The following is a 22,067-nucleotide window of genomic DNA, read 5'->3' on the forward strand; positions in this document are numbered from 1 at the left end:
TAGATGGACACAATACCTTTATTTCATTTATTTATTTTTATGTGGTGCTGAGGATCCAATCCAGGGCCTCACACATGATAGGTAAGCGCTCTACCACTGAGCCACAACCCTGGCCCCATCCCCAGCCCTTTTCGTTTTTATTTTTAAAATTTGAGACAGTCGGGGAGCTGGGGCTGTGGCTCAGTGGTAGAGCAGTTGCCCAGCATGTATGAAGCACTGGGTTTGATTCTCCACACCGCATATAAATAAAAAAAATAAAAGTCTATTGACAACTTCAAAAACAATTTTTTAAAATATTTATTTTTTAGGTGTAGATGGACACAACACAAAGCCTTTATTTTTATGTGGTGCTGAGGATCGAACCCGAGTCCTACCCGTGCTAGGCGAGCGCTCCACCACTGAGCCACAACCCCAGCCCCGACAACTTCAAAAAATTTTTGAGACAGGGTCTCAGTAAATATCCCAGGCTGATCTTGAACTTGAGCTCCTCCTGCCTCACCCTCCTGAATAGATAGGATTACAGGCTTGTGCCACTATGTCCTGCTATAGCAGTTCTTTCCTTCTTTCTTTCTTCCTTTCTTCTTTTCTCTTTCTTCTTCCTTCCTTCCTTCCTTCCTTCTTTCTTTCTTTCTTTCTTTCTTTCTTTTTTTCTTTCTTCTTTCTTCCTCCTTCTCCTTCTTCTCCTTCTCCTTTTCCTTCTTTTTTTTTTATGATACTGGGATTGGACCCCCACTTCATACAGCCTAGACAAGTGCTCCCCCACTAGGCCACCCCTCCAGCCCCCGTAGCACAGTTCACCCACTTGAGCGCTCAGTCCCTGTGTGTTGAGCGGGTCCATGGAACCCAGCGCCTATACTGGGAGGCATAGTGGTAAGCTGTGAGGACAAGGCAGGCGCGTCTTGGCCCAGTGGCCACCAAAAGGACATAAGACTCAGGTCAGCACCTTCCTCTGGTTTCAGGGTCTTTCACTTCCCTCTCCTGAGCAGGGGGAGGGCACCCCGTCTTGGCACACTAGTGTCTGCACTTCACATCTGCATGTTGTGGCACCTTCTGTGTGCACGGCTCAGGCGCCTTCTCGCCTCTACCCTCCTCTGACCTGAGCTGGGTGTACCACCAGGGACTGGCCCCAGATGGTCCAGCTCTAAGGGCCAGCCCTGTCTGCCTCAGAAGCTCAGGCTCCTCCAGCTCCATGGCCAGCTGTCCTCCCCAGCCCCTCCTGGGGGAGCCCAGATTGTGCTTCCCACAGGGTCAGGAGGTGAAGCCTCAGCCAGGCCTGGGAACCCCGGGGAATGGGAGGGCTTTGTGAAACAAACAAAGAGACCACCAGGAGAATGCCCTCTCCTCCCACCCCGGAAGCTTCTCAGAGATTCCCACAGCCCAGCCAGCGCCCTCTGCCTCCTGCTTCCCACCTCCCTCCGTCCCTCCGTGAGAATCCCTGTGCTGAGGCTCAGCTGAAGCTTGATGACCCCAAGAGCCCGGGCTGGGAGAAGGACCTGTGTGTGTGTGTGTGTGTGTGTGTGTGTGTGTGTGTGTGTGGTGTGTGTGTGTGTGTGTGTGCAGGGTACACACAAGAATCAGGGCTGAGAACACACACTGAGCACCTAGTGCTTACCATGTGCCAGGCCCCAACTGTGCACAATTAACTTATGTCTCTCAAAGTCGCTGATGATAAGAATCACTCAAGGCACCACGGATAAAGGGATCCCAAAGTCATGGTGCACTTTTTAAAGTGCCCTTTTAAGTTTTAATGACTTCAAAAGTATAAGTGACAGAAACGTATGAAGTCATCCTGTAATCATTTACTTAAAACTTATTAGATCTATTTATTTCTACTATTTTAAGTTTTTCTTTTTTGCTTCAGTCAACATTTGTCATTTTCAAAAAGTATTATGTTAGTTGGGCGAGGTGTTGCATACCTGTCATCTCAGCGATTTCGGAGGCTGAAAAAGGAGGATTACAAGTTTGAGGTCAGCTTCAGCAATTTAGTGAGGACCTGTCTCAAAAAATAGGAAGGACTAGGGTGTAACTCATTGGTAAAGTACACGTCAGTTCAATCCCCAGGACAAAAGAAAAGCACTAATATTAAAAAATATATCATTCAGCTGGGTGTGGTAATGCACCCTAATCCCAGTGACTTGGGTGAATGTAGCAGGAAGATCACAACTTTGAGACCAACCTCAGAAACTTAGTGAGGTCCTACTTAAATAAAAAATAGCGGTGGGATGGAAACAATCAAGGACGTGAAGAGAGAGCCTGAAAAATGAGAGGATATTTTTACCACCTGCACCTCAGATAGAGCATTAGTTTCTAGGTTATCCAAAGAACTCCAAAAATTTAACACCAAAAAAAACAAATGACCCAATCAATAAATGGGCAAAGGAACTGGGCAGGCACTTCACAGAAGAAATACATACTAATGGTCAACAATTAGAGAACTGCAAATTAAAACTACACTGAGTAGGGCAAGGTGGCGCTAGCCTGTAATCCCAGTGGATGGGGGGTAGAGGGGAGCGGAGGCAGGAGGATCATAAGTTCAAAGCCAGCCTCAACAATTTATTGAGGCCCTAAGCATCTCAGTGAGACCCTGTCTCTAAATAAAATAAAATATAGGGTTGGGATGTGGCTCAGTGCTAGAGTGCCTCTGAATTCAATTCCCGGTACCTTCAAGGGAAAACTACACTGAGAGTCCATCTCACTCCAGTCAGAATGGCAATTATCAAGAATATAAACAACAATAAATGTTGGTGAGGATGGATGTGGGGGAAAAGGTTCACTCATATACTGCTGGTGAGACTGCAAATTGGTGCAACCACTCTGGAAAGCAGTATGGGGATTCCTCAGAAAACTTGGAATGGAACCACCATTTGACCCAGTTATCTCACACCCTCAGTTTATACCCAAAGGACTTAAAATCAGTATACAACAATGACACAGCCACATCAATGTTTATAGCAGCTCAATTCACAATAGCCACACTATGGAACCAAACTAAGTGCTCCTCAATAGATGAATGGATAAAGAGAATGTGATGTATATACACACAATGGAACATTACTCAGCCATAAAGAAGAATGAAATTATGGTATTTGCCACTAAATGAATGGAACTGGAGAATATCATGCTCAGTGAAATAAGACAATCCTCCAAAACCAAGGGCTGAATGTTCTCTCTGATATATGGATACTAACACATAAGGGAGGGTGGGGGGAAGACTAGAAGTTCATTGGATTAGACAAAGGGGAAGGAAGGGTAGGGACTGGGGATGGGAACAGGAAATGCAGTAGAATGAATTGGACATAACTTTCCTTTGCTCAACAAAATTAGTATAACTCCATATCACATACGACCACAAGAATGGGATCCTAAGTTATATTTCATGTATGTATAGTACATATGTCAAAATACACTATCATGTACATCTAAAAACGGATAAAGTGCCTCTGGGTTCAATCCCCAGTAACACACACACATACACAGTAATAATAAAATAAAATAATAAAGAATCTATATTATTCAAGGACTAGGGGTATAGCAGTGGTCCCAGCCATATGCACACACATCTATATACACATAATATATATAATTCAAATGTTTATTTCATATATACACATAATTGAAAATTTAAAGCCACCCATGTGTCTGTGGATATTCAAGTTAAAAGGTGAAAGGAGAAACAAACTGTGCTATATCCATATATTAGAATATCCACCGGACAGTAAAAAGGAATGAACTATTGATACCTGTGCTAAGGATGACTCTCAAAATGATGACTCTGCAAAAAGAAGCTAGACAACAAGTGGTACATCTTGGCCAAGTGCATTTATATAAAGTTGTACAAAATGCAAACTAATGTATAGTGACAGAAAGCAGGTCAAGAGTTGCATGAAGAGGGAGGAATGAGCAGAGGGATAGATTTGGGGTGATAAACATGTTATCTTGATTGTGGAGATGGTTATATGCATATACACAAAAAATCAAAATGAACACTTTTTAATTTTTTTAGTTGTATTGGACACAATATCTTTATTTTTATTGATTTATTTTTATGTGGTGCTGAGGATCAAACCCAGGGCCTCACACATGCAAGGTAAGCGCTCTACCACTGAGCCACAACCCCAACCTGAACACTTTTAAATTGTCAACTGAAACTGAAAACGAATTTAAATGTAACAACCATTTATTTGTGTGTGGTTTCTGGAGATCGAACCCAGAGCCTTGTACATACTAGGCAAGCACTCTACCACTAACCTACAACTCTATCCCTACATAGAATGAGCTCTGAAAATTTAAGAATTATTATTCAAAATTTATAGAATTAATGAGTGTAAAGATTTTTTTTTTCTGGTACCAGGGATTGAACCCAGGGGTGCTTAACCCCTGAGCCACATCCCCAGCCCTTTTTTGTATTTTATTTAGAATCAGGGTCTCACTGAGTAGCTTTAGCACCTTGCTAAATTGCTGAGACTGGCTACAAACTTGATCCACCTGTCTCAGCCTCCCCAGCTGTTGGGATTACTGGCATGCAGCCAGGTTCCCTGTGAGAGTAAAGAAATCTTTTAAAGACATTTTTTTTTTAGTTGTAGATGGACACAGTACCTTTATTTTATTTATTTCTATGTGGTGCCGGGGATCGAACTCAGTGCCTCATGCATACTAGGCAAGCTCTCTACCACTGAGCCACAACCCCAGCCCTAGAGTAAAGAAATTTACAGTCCCTTTTTATTTTGTTTTGAGGCAGGGTCTCCATGTGTTTCCCAGGCTGACCTGAGAAACTTGTGATCCTCCTGCCTCAGCCTTCTGAGTTGCTGGATCACAGGCATTGTATGTATAATTTGGGGTATATGTACAATTTGTTCTGGCGTGCCTGGCTTCATAATTAAATTTGATATTCTAAGTTTGTGCATTTATACTTCTGAAATACAAGTATGCTTAGTAGAATATACTATGAAAGCATTAAGGTAGTCCACAGACTTGGTGGGTCTGGAGTAGGACTCAGAAATTCTTGCCCTTTCCATGAGCCTTTTCTTGTTTGTGCTGGGATCAAACCCACAGCCTCGTGCAGACTAGGCAAGGGCTCTTCCACTAAACTATAACCCCCGCCCTCCGGGGAGTCTTGTTGTATTCTGTAGGTTGTTGGTTTTTTTTTTTTTTTTTTGGGGGAGGGGTACAGGAATTGAACCCAGATGTGCTTAACCACGGAGCCACGTCCCCAGCCTCGTTTATTTTTTATTTTATATTAAAGTAGATGTTTCTCTTGTTTTCTTTCAAAAGAGGAAAACTCTGAGGCTCAGAGAGGCTCTCTGATTTGCCAAAGCACACACAGTTTAATAACAGTGCTGGGGTTGGGGCCCAGGCAGTCTGACTCCAAAGTCAGGATGCGGACACTTGCATCTCAGACTCTGCAAAGCCCAGTGCCCTGTGGACCACTGACCACAGGGCTCCCGGGTCCCTAGGCTGGTGCATCCCCCACTCACATCAAAGGGCCTTGGACTTCAAAGGCAGCTTGAGGGGAGATGCACATACCAGGCTGGAAATGCAGGGAAGCCTGGGAGAGCTAATACGATTAACCGCAGGCCCATGGGGCAGGAAGCCCTTCACTGAGCAGCTAATTCTCTGGAAGTGAGAATACATTCTCACCGAGCAAACACCCTCTGAGCTGAGCCTCCTTTTATTCTGGGGCTACTAGCAAACCTCTGGACACGTTGGACTTAGGGGTGAGGTAGGAACTGTGCCGAGTTTGTGTCCATTCCATAGATGGAAAAATGTCAGAAGCCAGGCCATATCACATCCGTGCTAGGCACAGTGCCGAGTGCTTTGGACACATGCCTCCAAAACTAGGTGCAGGGTGACCTGTCCCAAGCACAACTCCAAGGCATTTCTTTCATGCTGTATTCTGTAGGCTTTTTTTTTTTTTTTTTTTTTTTAAAGAGAGAGTGAGAGAGGAGAGAGAGAGAATTTTTAATATTTATTTTTTAGTTCTCGGCGGACACATCTTTGTTTGTATGTGGTGCTGAGGATCGAACCTGGGCCGCACGCATGCCAGGCGAGCGCACTACCGCTTGAGCCACATCCCCAGCCCCCTCTGTAGGCTTTTTTGGTTTCTTTGTTTGTTTTGGTACAGGGATTGAACCCAGGGGTGCTTAACCACGGGAACCACATCCCCAGCCTTGTTTACTTTTTCTTTTGAGACAAGGTCTCTCTTAGTTACCTGGGGCCTCACTAAATTGATGAGGCTCTCTTTGAACCTTCGATCCTCCTCCCTTAGCCTTCTGAACTGCTAGGATTGTTAAGTGTGCGTCCTGTGCCTGGCTAATTAATCCCATTTTTACTGATGAAAACCCTGAGGCTGGGATTGCTTAAGTACCTGCCCAAGATGGAGTTGGCACTGAATGGCTGAGCTAGAATTGGAGCCTAGGTCTGTTTTGATTCTGATCTCAACCCACATCAGTCAGGAAGGGACAAATAGCCAAGACCCCAGCCCAACCTTCCCATCGTGGTCTCAGCTCCCGGGGCCCTTGCCCTCCTACCTGTCCTATAGCTCCTGTTTCCATCCTCCCTGTGTGTGCCTCTCAGTGCCCTCTTTTCTCCCCCCTAGTAAGTGCTAAGCTCACACGACTTTTTTCTGTATCTGACCCAGGTCCTGAGAATGGCTGGTAATAGAAATTTAGGGGCACCTGCCCTATTGGGAAAATCCTCTTTAGTAGGGGAGTCCAGCCAAAAAGCTCTGAGGGTAGAGGTGGACAGTGGGAGGGGTGTTCAGATTAGGGCCTATGGGGGCTCCTCCCAGCCCAACCCCCCCCCCCCAGCATGTGACTATTTTAGTCCTGGGATGGAACCCAGAGGCACTTTACCACTGAGCTACATTCCCAGCCCCCAACTTCCTTTATTTATTATCTTTTAAAATTTTGAGACAGGGTCTCAAAAGCTGCTTAGGTTGTCACTAAATGGCTGAGTCTGGCCTTGAATTTGCAGTCCTCCTGCTTCAGCTCCCAAATTGCTGGGATTACAGGCATGTGACACCATGCCTGGTGACTTTGTTGAGTCTCTTTCCACATCGGGCATGATTCCAACTCTGTCCCTGTACTTGTCTGTCCTGTATAGCGATTTTCTGAATACAAAATTAATGCATTAATTCACAGTAGGAAATTTGCAGACTATAAAACAGTACATAGAGAAAGAGAAAAATCCCTTGTAGCCTCATGATCTAGCTGTGACCATGGTTAACATTTTGGGGTATATCCTGTTTCCCAGCCTTAGGCATTCTTGTTCGCATGTATCTTTTCATTTACAAGACTCACACTGTTCTGCAAACTGCTTCCTTCATGGAACCAGAACGTATTTCCAGGTTAATTAGCTTTTTTTTTTTTTTTCACCACCATCTACAAATAAATAATGCTATTCCTCAGGACGCCTCCTTCAGGAAGCCAGCCAGCCCATTCAGCCATCTCTCGCCCTTTACACCAAACACCTCCCCCGCTAGCCTAGCACCTCTGACACTGTAAGCTTACAAACACAGACAACGCCTAGGGATCCCAGCCCTCAGTGCCCTATGTATACAATAGGTGCTCAATCAATAAGGGATGGGGGAGGTGGCCAAGGCAAAGCAAAGGAGGATGGACCTGGAGTCGAGTCCCTTAGCGTGCATGCCCGCCCACGGCTTTGCTTCTTGTTGGCAGCCAAAGGCTTAAAGGTAAGAGCGGGCGGTGCCCCGAGCTGCCAGCTGTGCTCTGGCGGGACGCCTGGCACTGTAGGCTGAGGTGCCAGAGGAGGCTGAAGCCCTGGCAAGACCTACGACGCAGCTGGGGAGGTGAGCGCGCCGGGCGGTGGGAGAGCGCGCCCAGGGCGCACGGACCAGTCTGCAGCTAGCAGGGCGGCTGCGGAGCTAGAGGCCCTGGCCACGGGGGCGGCCGGTGAGTGTCCTCGACAGAGCACCGGGCAGGTGTGGGGTGAGGCGGCTATGGTGGGTCCCCGGCTTGCGCTCGCTGCGGGTCCTGCTCACGGTGGCGGCTCCCCCGCCCTCCAGGCTCCCGCGAAGCTGGGCTACTGTGTATCGAGCTTCCCTCTGGGCCAGTCCCGCGGGTGAAGGTTACCCCCGGGTTTGCCATCAGCGGAAAGTGTCTCATCCCATCCTTCCAGTGGCCTCATTTTGCTGTTGGTGCGGAGGGGTGGGATGTGCCTGCTTGGGAAATTGTGAAGCGCCATCAAAGTGTGGGGGTCTGGGAAAGAAGAGACTGTTCAGGACCTTCCCAGGGACCCGGCTTGGCTCCGCCAGTGGGCTCAGGGAGAGGCAGAAGCGCCTCTGGGCACTCCCACAGCCCCCAGGAGCCCGATTTATCATAGTCACTGCACACAGGCACCCGGACTCCTGATACAGACATTTTGGACTGTGATCTCATTTGGTGCTCAAATGACTCCACTTTCCTCTGATTACTGCTGCCCCTTCATGAAGGAGAAACTTGGGCTCAGAGAGGTGATGTCCTTTGCTGGAGGTCATGATGGTCCCAGGCCCAATTACCCTGAGGCTAAAGAAGCCCTACCCTCCACTTGGAGCTGAAGCCAGGGTTCTTGACCACCCACTTACATCCTCAGACCTTTTGATCTCTCTCTCTCTCCTCTCCCTTTTGTTGTTGTTGGTGTTGCTGGGGATTGAACTCAGGGGCACCTGCCCACTGAACCACATCCCCAGCCCTATTTTTTTGTATTTTATTTAGAGAAGGGTCTCACTGAGTTACTTAGGGCCGCACTAAAAATTGCTGAGGCTGGCTTTGAACTCATGATCCTCCTGCCTCAGCCTCCCAAGCAGCTGGGATTACAGACCTGCCGTCACCTGCTTAAATTTCTCATTTTGAGAGGAGGTCTTGCTAAACTGCTGAGGATGACCTTGAACTGGCAAAGCTCCTCTCTCACCCTCCCTAGTAGCTGGAATTATAGGTGTGTGCCATGGAAGCCAGGCTGAAACATGACCGAATTTTGTCTTTGTGTTTTGTGTTCTTTTTCTTTAAAAGCCCCTTCTCCAACTGTATGAGACTCCAGCTTCATCAAAAGTGATCTCTTTGGCAGTACAGTGGTCCTCCCCTTTTCTGTGGAGGATACATTGCAAGACCCCCAAGTATCAGATGCCTGGAACTGAGGATAGTACCAACCCTGTATATATTGTGTTTCTTCCTATAAATATGTACCTATGATAAAATCTATGAAATAGCCACAGTAAGAGATTAATAACAATGACTATTAATAAGAGAACAATTACCATGTTAAGTAAAACTAGGGTTACTTGAACACAAGAACTGTGGTACCATGGTACCACCAGAGTTGATCTCATGATCTAGACAGTCACTGAGTAACGAAGGGGAGGGTACCATAGACAGTGTGGACATGCTGGACAGAAGGTTGAACCCACGTCCCGTCCTGAGCAGGACAGAGTAGGATGGCTGGAGATCTCATCACATTACACAGAATGGCATGTGATTTAAAACTGAGAAATAGATAATTTCTGGAATTTTCTTTTTTTTAGTATTTTATTTTTTCATACTTTAATTTTGTTTATTTGTTTTTATGTGGTGCTGAGGCTTGAACCCAGGGCCTCACACATGCTAGACCAACGATCTTCCGCTGAGCCACAATCCCAGCCCCCAGGAATTTTCTATTTAATATTTTTGGACCAAGTTGACCATGGAAAGCAACACCTCAGATCAGGGGTCTACTATACCTAGTCTGTCTGCTGTCCTCTGGACATTTCTGGGACTGGCCTGTGCAGGCCTGACGGGGAGAGAAGGTCATCCAGACCCTGTCAATGTGCTCACAGGACCTTGGCAAGATTCTTGGCTTCCAATGAGTCCCAATAGGTCAGACTTCTAATGTCCTGCTGTTCCAGGAGCAAACTCAAGCAGAGCCTCTGTGACCTTGGGCTGTCTCTGGGGCTCAGTGTCCCTTATTGAGGAAAGGGTAGTGATTATAGGAGGGACTTCAGGAACCAGGGTGAAAGTGGAAGGAACAGAAGAAAGAGGCATTGGAAAGCTGTCGCAATTCTGCCCAAGTCCTCTGTTCCCCTCCCTTGAGCCCCTACCCCAAGAGCTGTTTCCATCCATGCACACCAGCAAGCCCTGGCGCCCCTCTTTACAGCCAGCTCTTCTCTGCGGTCTTCTCTTCCACAGCCAAGCTGTCCACGGTCAGGCCCCCACACTCCCTGCCCCCTCCCCCACCCCCGTGGTCACTCCTCACCCCGTTCCTTTCTGTGTACTCCTGGCCCCGCTCACCATGGGCTCCGCTCGGACTTGGGCCGTGGGAGACTCTGGTTGCCAGCCTGATTCCAGCTCTGCTGGGCCTCGCAGCCGCCTTGGCACAGCTGAGATCTCCCCTCCCCTTGGCTTTTGTGCCAGGCTCTTCTTTCACCATCCGACTGCGCCAGCTCCCGTCCCCTCCCCTCTGCGCTCTGCTCTGGCTCCTCCCGCCCCTCCCACTACTTGTTTCCCCTGGGTCTCTGCCACCCTAAGGCTCCCCCACCCCCAGGCTGATGCCTGTGCCGCCCTCCCTTTCTCCGCCTCAGGCCACCCCTCGGCCCTCTGGACCCAGCTACGTGCCTCCCTGCGCACCTTCTTGGGCTTTCTCGAAGGTGTCTCAACTGCGCTCATCCAAGGACTCTCCTCCTCCCCTGCGCCTGCGCCCGCAGCCAGACCCCTGGGTCCTGCCTCCCCAGCCCCACACCGGCCCATCCCGCACCAGCCCTGTGGACGCTGATCTCTAGGATCCATCCACTCCTCTTGGTCTCCCTCCACCTTGCTCCCAGCCACCACTGTCCCTCTCCTGAACAACTGTAGTGACCTCTCTGCTTGCCCCCTGCCTCCCGGAAGGAACTGAGGCACTGGAACAGGGTTGTTTCTCTCCCCCGTCGTGAGCTTCCATACCTCCTGTACCTCCAGGGTAACACAGAACCCCTGGCCGCCTGTCTCTCGCCACCCCAGCTCCCTGCTCTCCAGCTGTTGCAGACTTCTCTCAGTCCCTGGACCCTCACATGCTGTTTCCACCTCAGGGCCTTTGCCTTGGCTGTTCCCTCTGCCTGGAAGCCCCCTTTCGCCACCCTGCTTGGCAAGTCTTAGTTTAAATCTGACTTCCTGGGAGAGTCCTTCCCTTGCTAGGCTGTCTGAAGAAGACCCACCTCAACACTTCCTAACTGCACCCTGTATTTTCTGTTCAGGGCCTTTATTGATAGCTGTAACTGTGGCTTCATTTGCAGGGCTGTTGATTACTCTTTGCTTTCCCACACATGGAAAAGCCCCTTGAGGGGACCGAGGTTGCTCTGCATCCGGGTTCCAGGCCCAGGGTGTGCACCCAGGAGCACCTATCGTGAGGGAGAGGATGAGAGAGGTTGGCTTGGTCTCACTGCCATCCGTCCAGCAGGTGGCCTCCGAGGCCTGGGCTTCTTTTACAAGTCAGTCCTCAGACTGGAGAGCAGCTCCTAGGGTCCCTGCTGAAGTCTAAATGGCAGGTGCTGGCGACAGGCTGCCTCTTTGCCTTCCTGCCTCAGAGAGCCCTCTGCACTTCCCTGGCTTCTGTGAGACTTGGCATCATGGTTGTGGACCTGCCTCTCCTGTAGGGACTGGGGCGACTTGAAGCTGAAGGTCTGATGTAAACTGCTTGTTCCTCGGCTGGGCAGAGCTCAGACAGTAGCGTGGGAGGAAGTTGCCTTGGCCCAGGGAGAGACCACTCCTCCAGGCTGCCCTCAAGTCTTTGGAGCCCATCTCTTGGTTCTAATCCTGGTTCAAAGGCTGGCTACATGTTAGACTTCATGCAAGTTTCTTAGCCAGTCTGTGCTTTAGGTTCCACCTCTTTGAGAATAACTCCTGCCTCTGTTGGGAGGTCAGAGTGAGGAAAGACATCCAAAATATTCAGCAGCCCAGCGCAGTGGCACACACCTCTAATCCCAGCAGCTGTGCAGGCTGAGGCGGGAGGATCTCAAGTTCAAAGGCCCTGAGCAACTCAGCAAGACCCTTTCTCTAAATAAAATATAAAAAAGGGAGGGGGAATGTGGCTCAGTGGTTAAGTGCCCTTGGTTCAATCCCTGGTACAAAAAAAAAAATGTTTAGAACGGTGTTTTGCATGTAATAAATGCTCAGGAAATGACAGGTTTTATTATTGAACAATTCTTTCCCTCCTGTTGGAATCCCCAATCCCAGTTGGATGAGAGGCTGCCGGCTGTGGCACGGGGCTCTTGCATACACATGACATACACATGTGGAAAAAAAGGTCCAAGAATAACTCACAAACTGCACCTTGACCCAGCTAGAATGCGTCCCCCCAGGGCAGGAGGGCCTGGCCGTTGCCCTGTCGCCCCCCTGGCTTTGTGCCTGCTGCATCCAGCACTGTTGGCTTGGCAGGACAGTTGTTATGGTAACAGATGACCAGGCTTACAAGCGGGCCAGTGGCTGGCCTTGGCGGAGCTCTCTGGCTTTTTAGGAGGGGGTGGCTTCCTGCCAAAGCACAGGCCCTCCTGCTGCTGAGCTGCAGCTGCCGCCACACCCTGGCTCCTGGGCCTGGGAACTCACAAACGGAGCCAACCCTGAGCCTGCCTCTCACTTCTGGGTGTCCCCGGAGCCCTGGGCACGTGCCCTCTTGCCTGTTTCTCACACTCCACTTAGAACGGTCCCATGTGGGCCTTTCTCCTCCGCACCACCACGATGCCCAGAGAGTTCAGATTGCACCTGGCACCTAGTAGGCCTCTCTCAGATGATTGTGGGTGAACAAAAAAAGCAGAAAATGAATCCCCTCTCACCAGCTTGAGGGGACTGCAGTCCTGAGACATAGCCTCACCTGCTGCAGTGACAGTCCACAAACATGTCTTTAGCACCTACTATGTGCCAGGAACAGCTGCACCTGGAAACAAGATGAACCCGGGCGAACATGTCCTGGTGGAGGAGATGACAAGAAGCAAGAAGCAAACCAGCAAGGAAAACAGCCAGTAATGAGTGGCCATGCTGGGGACCCAGGGGCCCCGTAGGTGGGGACAGGGAACCCTCTCCAAGGAAGCAGCCTTTCCCGACTGGAAAGAAGGAAGGCCTGGAGGAGGGGCATTCCAGAAAGAGGGACCAGCAAGCTCAAAGGCCACGAGAAGGACCACACTTGCAGAATTTTAATTAATTTGTGTATGCGGGGGCGGGTGTGCTGGGGTGGAACCCAGGGACCCTCTACACTGAGCGACATCCAGCTCTTTTATTTTAATTGGAGAGTTTCTCTAAATTGCTGAGGCTGGCCTTGAACTTGTGATCCTCCTGCCTCCGCCTCCCAAGTCACTTCCCAGCGACAGGCATGGGCTACTGTCCACAGCTGAATCTTATATGACCCTTGAATCTGGCTTCTTTCACTCATCATTAATTCTGTGACTTTGACCGATGATGTTTTGCTGATATTGGCAGTTCATTCATTTTAATTGCTAGGTAGTGTTCCATGATAAGACACCGTCACAATTTATTTATCCATTCTTCTCCCTTTGTCTGTCTCTCTTTTATCTTTTTTTCTTTTTGGTACTGGGGCTTGAACCCAGGGGTGCTTATCCACTAGTCATATCCCCAGCCCTTTTTTGTATTTTATTTAGAGACAGGATCTCACTGAGTTGCTGAGGCTGGCTTTGAACTCACAATCTTCCTGCCTCAGCCTCTGAGCTGCTAGGATTACAGGCGTGCGCCACCATGCCTAGCTTCCATTCTTTTCTAGATGAACATCTGCTTCCAAGTTTCTCTCTGCTCTAAATAAAGCCGTGGGAGGCATTCTTATGCCAATCAGGCCCTACAAAGTGTGCATTGAGTTTTAATAGATTATAAGTGCCAGTGGAGGAGCCTCTCGTTCTACTCTTTCGTTTTATAGGTGGGGAAACTGAGGCTCAGAAAGGAATGAATTTAACCCAGTTACCTGGGAGTGGCTGAGGGGGACACTGCTGACTCTATTTTAGGCAGAAGGTCCGGGGTCCCAGGGAGGGAAGAGAGAGAATATTTATTAAACACCTACTATGTGGCAGGTCCTCCATAGGTATTATGCCATTTGCTGCAATCCTGAAGATAACGTGCAATCCCACCTCCTTGTACCCATCTTACAGAGGAGAGGCCTGAGTCTGAGGAACATACTTACGAGGTACAGCCAGGAGGCATGCAGGCCTGTCTGACTCCGAAGGCTGACCCCCTCCACGATATCATGCTGCCGTCCGGGGAGTGGGGAAGGCTTGGTGGCCAGGCTGCAAAGGTGCAATGAAGGACTTGAGGGGACCTCCAAGGCTTGAGGTGCGGCAGGAGGAGCCCTACAGCCTTCCTTCCCCCCCAGGGTGGCTCAGAGCTGGATCAACTCAGGCTTCAGCCCAGCTCTGTGACAAACTTTCTGTGTGTCCTGGGGCCAGCCAGCTCTGCCCTGGTGGCACCCTGGAGCTGAGGCTGGGGGTCTCATGACTTCCCTTGGCCTGGCCATGCCCCTTTCCCTGGGGACTGTCTCGGTTCCAGGCTCCCCTGCGTACGCCGTGTGGGGTCCCCATCTCAGCACACTGATCTTCCAGAATCAGGCCTGACTTCAGGACCCCTGGGGACTTCTTCTTGGGGAGGTCTTTTTGGCTTTGTCTTGTTTTGTTTCTCATTCCGGGGACTTTTTTTTTTTAATTGTGGTAAAACATACAGAACATAAAATTTAACACTTGAACCACTTTTAATGGTTCAATGCTACAGTGGCTTTAAGTACATTCGGACTGGGCAACCGTCACCACCATCAGTTTCCAGAACTTTTTCAGTCCCCAAACTGAAACTTCATACCCATCATACACGAATTATTATTATTTTACATTAATTATTTAATAGTGGATTTTTCCCCCGGGGGACGGTGGTGGAGACCTTGTAAGAGGAAGTGAGAGAACGTGGACTAATTTGAAGAGAAAAGACAGGAATTTGAGAGAAGACACCCAGGGCTCCATCTCCCAGCCAGACCCGGGGCTTTCCTGCCCCCTTTCCTTCCTGCCTGGCTCTGGCTGCCCACCCCTGCCCTGGCCGCCTCCCCTCCCCAGGCAGCCTCCAGCAGTCCAGCCATTTCACTGCCTCCTTCCCCCTCTTCAAAGATGTGGAGTGCAGAGTGACAGGTGGCAGGTTGGGAGGGGAGGGGGGTCTCTCCATGTAAAGTGCCAGCTAGGTGTGAAGTCAGAGCCTGGAGGAGCTTCTGGGCAGTATCAGAGTGGCTGGGTGAGACAAAGAAGAGCTTCATTCTTCTGCTGACCCCCATGGAAGAGACCCCCCTCAGGGGCACCTGGGGGTAGAAGGACCATTGCGGCTCTTTTGGTCCTGGAGAGCCCCGGGGTGTAGAGCTGCAGGTCTGAGCCCATCAGGAGATGGCATTTCTCAAATATTTGAGAGGCAGACCCCTGGGAGGGGGTAAGTGTGTTCTGGTGGTCCCTGTGTGTGTGTGTGTGTGTGTGTGTATGGGAAGTGACTGGGAAGTGGGTGTCAAATTCCTGTGAGAAGAAGGATGTAGGCTCCTAACTCCCCTCCCCCCTGCAGGATTCTGCAGAAAGCAGGTGGCCTCCAAAGGGGATGAGCTGCTGCCACAGGGCGATGCAAGTCTGGCAGCAGGCTGGTGGCGGGGCATAAGGGCTCCAGGCTTGGGGAGGGTTGGGCAGATTCCTCAAGTGCTCTGGACCTCAGTTTCTTCATTTGTAAATTGAGAATAGTAATGGAAAATGCCTTGGGGTTTGGGGAGGAATGAGATGGTGACTATGAAGTCCAACATGGTACCCAGCATTTGGGAAGCACTCAGGAAAGGCTAGGAGCCCAGTAGGGGGACTCTGGAGTGAAGTGGTGTATTAGTCAGCTTTTGGTTGCTGTGACAAAATACAGGAAAAAGTCAATTTAAAGGAGTAAAGGTTCGTTTTGGCTCCTGGTTTCAGTCCCTGGTCGGCTGACTCCGTTGCTCTGGGCTGTGGTGAGGCACAGCATCATGGCAGAAGGTCACGGTGGAACAGAGCCAAGATATGTCAGGCAGCAGGCTAGGTGGTGGGACACCGGCTTGCCCCAGTGACCTACCCCCCAGTGAGGCCCCTCCTCCTAGTTTCCTCCAACTCCCATGAGTCCATTCCATCATGACTCCATCGCTGGATTAATCCATCAAAGAAATCAGAGCCCTGGCAATGCCATCACTTCCCGAAGCCCAACTCGTGGACACTGCTGTCCCCGGAGCCCTAGGGGACATTCCTGATCCAAACCATAACAGGTGGGGAGTTAGCTTAAATCCTCACAAGAGCCCCGCGGCCTTGACCTCAGGCACTCATTCCAACAGTGTCTCCACGTGGTCTGAAGTTTGTCACCTTCCATCAGGTGGACAGTTTGTCCACCCACCTGCTGCAGATAGGTTCTGAAAAGAGTATCTTGTGTTTATGTGCAAGGTAGACGACAGATGAGGAGACTGAGGCCCAGGGAGGTCCCTGGACTTGCCTGGTGCAGGCATGGGGAGACAGGAATGAGGTTGGATTCAGGGGAGACAGGAATGAGGTTTGGATTCGGTCTCTAGAAGCCTGGTCAGGGACCCTATCTGGTCACAGCGCTATCAGGTCTGCCCCTATTTCCCTCTTGGTGAGAGGGGTTGCCTGGCCCAGGAAGAGGGCAGGGATGGGCACCAGGATGGCTTGGGAGGATAGAGACCCTCCCCTGCCTGGCTCCGAGAGCAGCCCTGCCCACACTTTCTCGTGGACATCATGTGGAGGACAGAGCACAGTGGACTGGTGTGAGGCAGCCAGGGACGAGGGAGAGACCCTGAGAACTCACTCTGCCGCGGTTTACACCCAGTGAGGCAGGACTGGGCACCACCCTCTAGAGGATGAGGAAAAGGGCTCAGGGAGACTCACTTGCCACAGGGCACGTGGTTGGGAGGGGTCAGAGCTGGCATTCAGACCTGGTTACCTGACTGCAGAGCCCACCTTGAAGGTGAGCTTTGAATCACTGCCTCCAGCCCTGGAGAGCCCCCTGGGGTTGGCCGGCTGTGTGTGCTCCTGCTGAACCTCGGCCAGACATCCTTCAGTTAAGAGGAGTCGGCATCGCCCAGGCCCCTGCTGGTGAGTTGGGAATATTTTAGTCTGGGACAGACGGCTAAGGGTCTGTTATCCTGGTGCAGCCAGAAGATGCCTCGGAGCTGAACATCAGACACTCGCTACTCAGGCCCACCCAGGGCTCAGGTGTGACTCCCATGCACACAGGCAGGCGGGGAACAACTGCCCTGTCCTTGCTCCAGGTTTACTCCTAACTGCAGGACAGTGAATGCTCATCTCTGTTGGCCTGGGGGTGCCTGGAGGGGACTTCCAGCAGAGCTTTGGTGATGCCTTAAGTTACATTCCCAGCCCCATTAATTTTCAAGACAGTATCTCTTTAAGTTGCTGAGCCTGGCCTTGAACTTGTGATCCTCCTGCGTGCAGCACAGGGCACAGCGTGTTTGTTCTCAAGATGAACAGAGATGAACTGGGCCATTCCCTGTGACCTCGAGTAGCCCTTGTCTCTGCTGGGTGCCTGCAGAGGAAGGTAGGATAGTATCGGTCCCCTCTGAGAAGACTAGCTCTCAGTCCTGAGGACAAAGAAAGAGACTGGGCTGGGTAATGGATTCTTTGTCCCTGGGAACAGTCAAGCAGAGACAGATGACCACTAGCCTTAGGGGACTTAGTCCAGGGATTCCTCCAGGTGGGGCAGGGTACACTGGCTGGCCTCTGAGGCTTTGTTTCTGTGCACTGCATTCATCAGGTCCCGAATTCTGACACAGGGAGGGGTGACATGCTGTGAGGTCTGGTTGGTTTAAAGAAAACCAAAAGAAGGAAAGGGCAGGGGAGCCCCAGAGGCGAATCTTGACAGCGTTATATCTAGACGATGGTTCACAGAATTGATTATGCTATTTTCCACATTACTGCATACACAAAAGTGCTCCAAATCTAAATTAAAAATGGCTTAATAATTAAATATATATCATAAATGCATGAGATAAAAAATTCCATCTGTACAAAAGGATAGTAGAAGGGAAGTCACCTTCCTGTCCCAGGCCCAAGTTCCCCTTCTAGGGATAAGTCCTCTTGGGAAACTTCCAGAGGTTGATCCGGAATATAACTTCATGAGCCTATGAGTATAAATATGACTTAATTTTTTATTATTTAAAAATAGAGCCAAGCCTGGTGGACCACGCCTGTAATCCCAGCAACTCAGGAGGCTGAGGCAAGAGGATCACAAATTCAAGTCTAGTTTCAGTAATTTAGTGAGGCCTTAAGCAACTTAGTGAAACTCTGTTTCAAAATAAAAAATAAAAAGGGCTGATGGGGCTGGGGAAATAGCTCAGTTGGTAGAGTGCTTGCCTGGCATGCACCAGGCCCTGGGTTCCATCCCCAGCAGCACACACACACACACACCAAAAAAAAAAAAAAAGCAATTGTGGAGCCAGATGTGGTGGTGGCTGCCTGTCATCCCAGTGGCTCCGAAGGCTGAGGCAGGAGGATTGCAAGTTCAAAGCCAGCCTTAGCAACTTAGCGAGGCCCTAAGCAACTCAGTGAGACCCTGTCTCTAAATACAATACAAAATAGGGCTGGGGATGTGGCTCTGTGGTAAAGAGTTCAATCCCCAGTACCAAAAAAAAAAAAAAAAAAAAAGAAAAAGAAAAGAAAAAAAGCGATGGTGGCATTCTGCACGTGTCTATCCACCAGTAGCGGCGAGGCTGACCTTCTCCCTGGAGTGTTTCCACGGCCGCTCCACCTTCTGTGTGTGTGCCTGGCTGGGTGGTTAGGCCTGTCATCCACTCTCCTCGACACAGGCACCTTGGTAGCCTCCAGCACTCCACTATCCTGGACACCACCACCCTGACTGTCCCCCCCATGTCCACCTCCAGACCCTGACACCATGCTAGAGATAGCTTTCCCCAGCCCACATACATCTGCCTTCTGTTTTAAAATAGCCGTGTGGTATTTCTAGTTTCTGGGGGCTCCATACTGTGGCCACTCCTCTCTCGGTGGACAGACCTTTCGGTTTTCCAATCGCTCACCACAGAAAACACGGAGGAGCCTTGTCCGGCTGTCAATTTGCACACATGCGTGTGCTTCCCCAGGCTCCTCCTCCTCCTCCTCCTCTATAATGGTTCTGGGGATTGAACCAAAGGGTGCTTAACCCTGGAGCTACACCCCCAGCCCTTTTTATTTTTTATTTTGAGACAGGGCCTTGCTAAGTTGCTCATGGCCTCACTAAGTTGCTGAACTTAGCCTTGAACTTGCAAGCCTCCTGTTTCAGCCTCCTGAGTCGCTGAGACTACAGGCACAGGCCGCAAGGCCCAGCCAGGCTCCACCTCTCAAAATGGACACATGCTACCAAAAAGGGCGGGGTGTTTCCTTCTCACCCTCCTCAAAGCCATCTTGTAGCACTAAGGTTTTTTGAGGCTCAGAGACGGAGGTGGCCTGGCTGGGATAACACAGCCAGCGAGACCGGGCCCAGGCCAGTGACCTTCCCAAGGCACTGCGTGGGCTCCTGTGGGTCCCAAGTCTCACATAGTCCAAGATCTTCCCTGTAAGTTTGGGGGGCCTAACCCCCCTGGAATCTTCTTGGCAAGCAAACACTCACCCCTGCTCATGGCTCAGGGGGGTGTCACCCAGGAGCTCCGTTCCTGGGGACTGGGAGCTTGTCACATGAAGGCCCCTTGGAGGCTCCCTCGACCCCCTCCCCGCCCCACCTCCCTGCAGCATCTTCATAAATGGCTGTGGCAGAGCGAGGCGTCCTTGGGAGCTGCCGTGGGGTTGCCTGGAGACAACTGAGCAACAGATCTGGGTTATTTAAAGGAGAGGGAGGGTGGGGGGGCCGCAGCCTGTTCACTCGGGGATGGATGGGCTCCCCTGCAGGGTTTGGCAGCCCCCTCCCACCTCCTCATTATCCTCAGTGTCCAGGGCCTGGGATTCCCAAGGAGACCATGCAGAAGGCCCCTGGGAGCTCCTTCCTGACAGAAGTGGGGGTGGGACATTGTCTGCATGTTCCCAGGGGGCATGGAGCAAGGGCTGGCTAGGGAGAGAGGAAGTAAGGGGGTGAATGGCACCTCAGAGAGGAGTCTTCCCGTGCTCATAATAAGCACGAATACTGCTCTGCATTGCTTCCTTGAAAGCAGCTGTTTGTAAAGGGCTTTGCATTTGTCAGTTCATTTAATCTCCAAATCCAGTCAAGGTAAGTATAACTATCCCCATTTTGTAGATGTAAAAACTGAGACTCAGAGAGGTTGAATGACTTGCCTGAGGTCACACAGCTAAATGGCAGAAACTGAACTGAAACTCAAGTCTGCTGGATGCAGAAACCTGAACAAACCCCCTTATGTTGTGGAGTTGGCAGGGCCCTTGCGCGGCACCTACTCCATCTCCAGCTGACCTGCTTCATCTCAGGCCTCCCAGGGGTCCTCATATCACAAACTCCCAGGCCCCAGGAGCTCTCCTCCCTCAATCCTAGGAATGGGAGAGCGCTTGCTTGCCAGGAAGATTCTGCTCTGAAGTGGTCCATTTACTTGTCTTTGAGCACCTCAAGGGCTGGGCTGGGCAGGGCAGGGCAGGGCAGGGCAGGGCCAGGCCCGGCTCCCTCTGTGACCCCCATCCAGGTCCTTAAAGAACAGTGTCCCATGGGGCTTGGATGCTGCTGTCCCTCAGACAGGGCAGTGGGCTGACCATGGCCCTCACCCTCCTGCCAACAGTCCTGTGTGGGGGGAAGAAATGACCCTTCTTCTGTCTTCTCTCCTCCACCCAAAGAAAACGGAAACTTCAAGCCAGGGAAACTTCAAGCAGTGACACACACCCGAAACCCCAGCCACTCAATGCCCAGAACTGCCAAAAGTGAGAAAATAAAAGGGGGGGCGGAGAGTTTGAACCTCATGGGTGAATTTGGGAGGTGGGAGATGTGATCCCACCTCCCCAAATTCTGAAGGAGGGAATGGACAGGCACTTACTGATGCTGCTGATAACAGTGAGGCCTGTCCGGGAAGGGAGGGGAGGAGATCTGAGCCCAGTATCAAGTAACCCCTCTGGGAGCCGGGCGCAGTGGCACACGCCTGTAATCCCAGTCATTTGGGAGGCTGAGGCAGGAGGATCTCAAGCTCCAGGCCAGCCTGGGTAAATCAGGGAGACGCTCTCTCAAAATAAAACCCCCAAATGGCTGGGGAGTATCCCTAGGTTCAACCCCCAATACCAAAAAGAGGAGGGGGAGCGGGGGGGGGAGGGGGAGGGGGAAGGGGAGGAGAAGAAGAAGAAGAGGAGGGGGAAGAAGAAACCCCTTTGCCTGCCAGGTCTGGGGCTGGGGCTGGTGAGCTCTGGAAATAATAGCAATAATAACAGGTGCTACCAGTCAGCACTGGCAGAGTGTCAGGCACCCCCTAATTCTATAGACATTCCCAGGAAGCAAGAAGCGCTCTCAGGCCATTTTAGAATCCCAGACACTGAGAGAAATATGGCAACTTGCAGAGTAAGGGTCACATGGCAGGAAAGCCGCAGAGGCTGGATCCAGGCCCACACCTGCCCTGGACTGTACACAGAGATCGGGCTGAGTAAACCCTGGGGCTAGATCCTGGAGCTGGGGCAGTGGCCCTCCTGGAAAGGAGGATGACCCGGACAGCCAGGGGTCTGTCTGGGGCGGGAATCAGGTGGCAGGGACAAGTTAACTGGGGCTCGGAGACCACTGGGCTCAGGGGGAAACAACAGGCTCCAAGAGGCCCAGCTGATCTGGGCACAGTGGCGCACGCCTGTAATCCCAGTAACTCTGGAGGCTGAGGCAGGAGGATGGCAAGTTTCAGTGTCAGCCTCAGCAACTTAGTGAGGCTGTAAGCAACTTAGTGAGAGCCTAATTTTTTAATTTTTCTAAATAAAAAAAATTTTACAAAAGGGCTGGGGGTGCTGGGGTTGTGGCTCAGTGGTAGAGTGTTTGTCTAGCACGTTTGAGGTCCTGGGTTCGATCCTCAGCACCCCATAAAAATAAATAAAATAAAGGTATTGTGTCCAACTACAACTAAATATATATATATATATATATATATATATATATATATATATTTTTTTTTTTTTTTTTTTTTTTCCC

This window comes from Spermophilus citellus (genome assembly GCF_964194105.1).
Source record: "Spermophilus citellus genome assembly, chromosome: 15".
Taxonomy (NCBI): domain Eukaryota; kingdom Metazoa; phylum Chordata; class Mammalia; order Rodentia; family Sciuridae; genus Spermophilus; species Spermophilus citellus.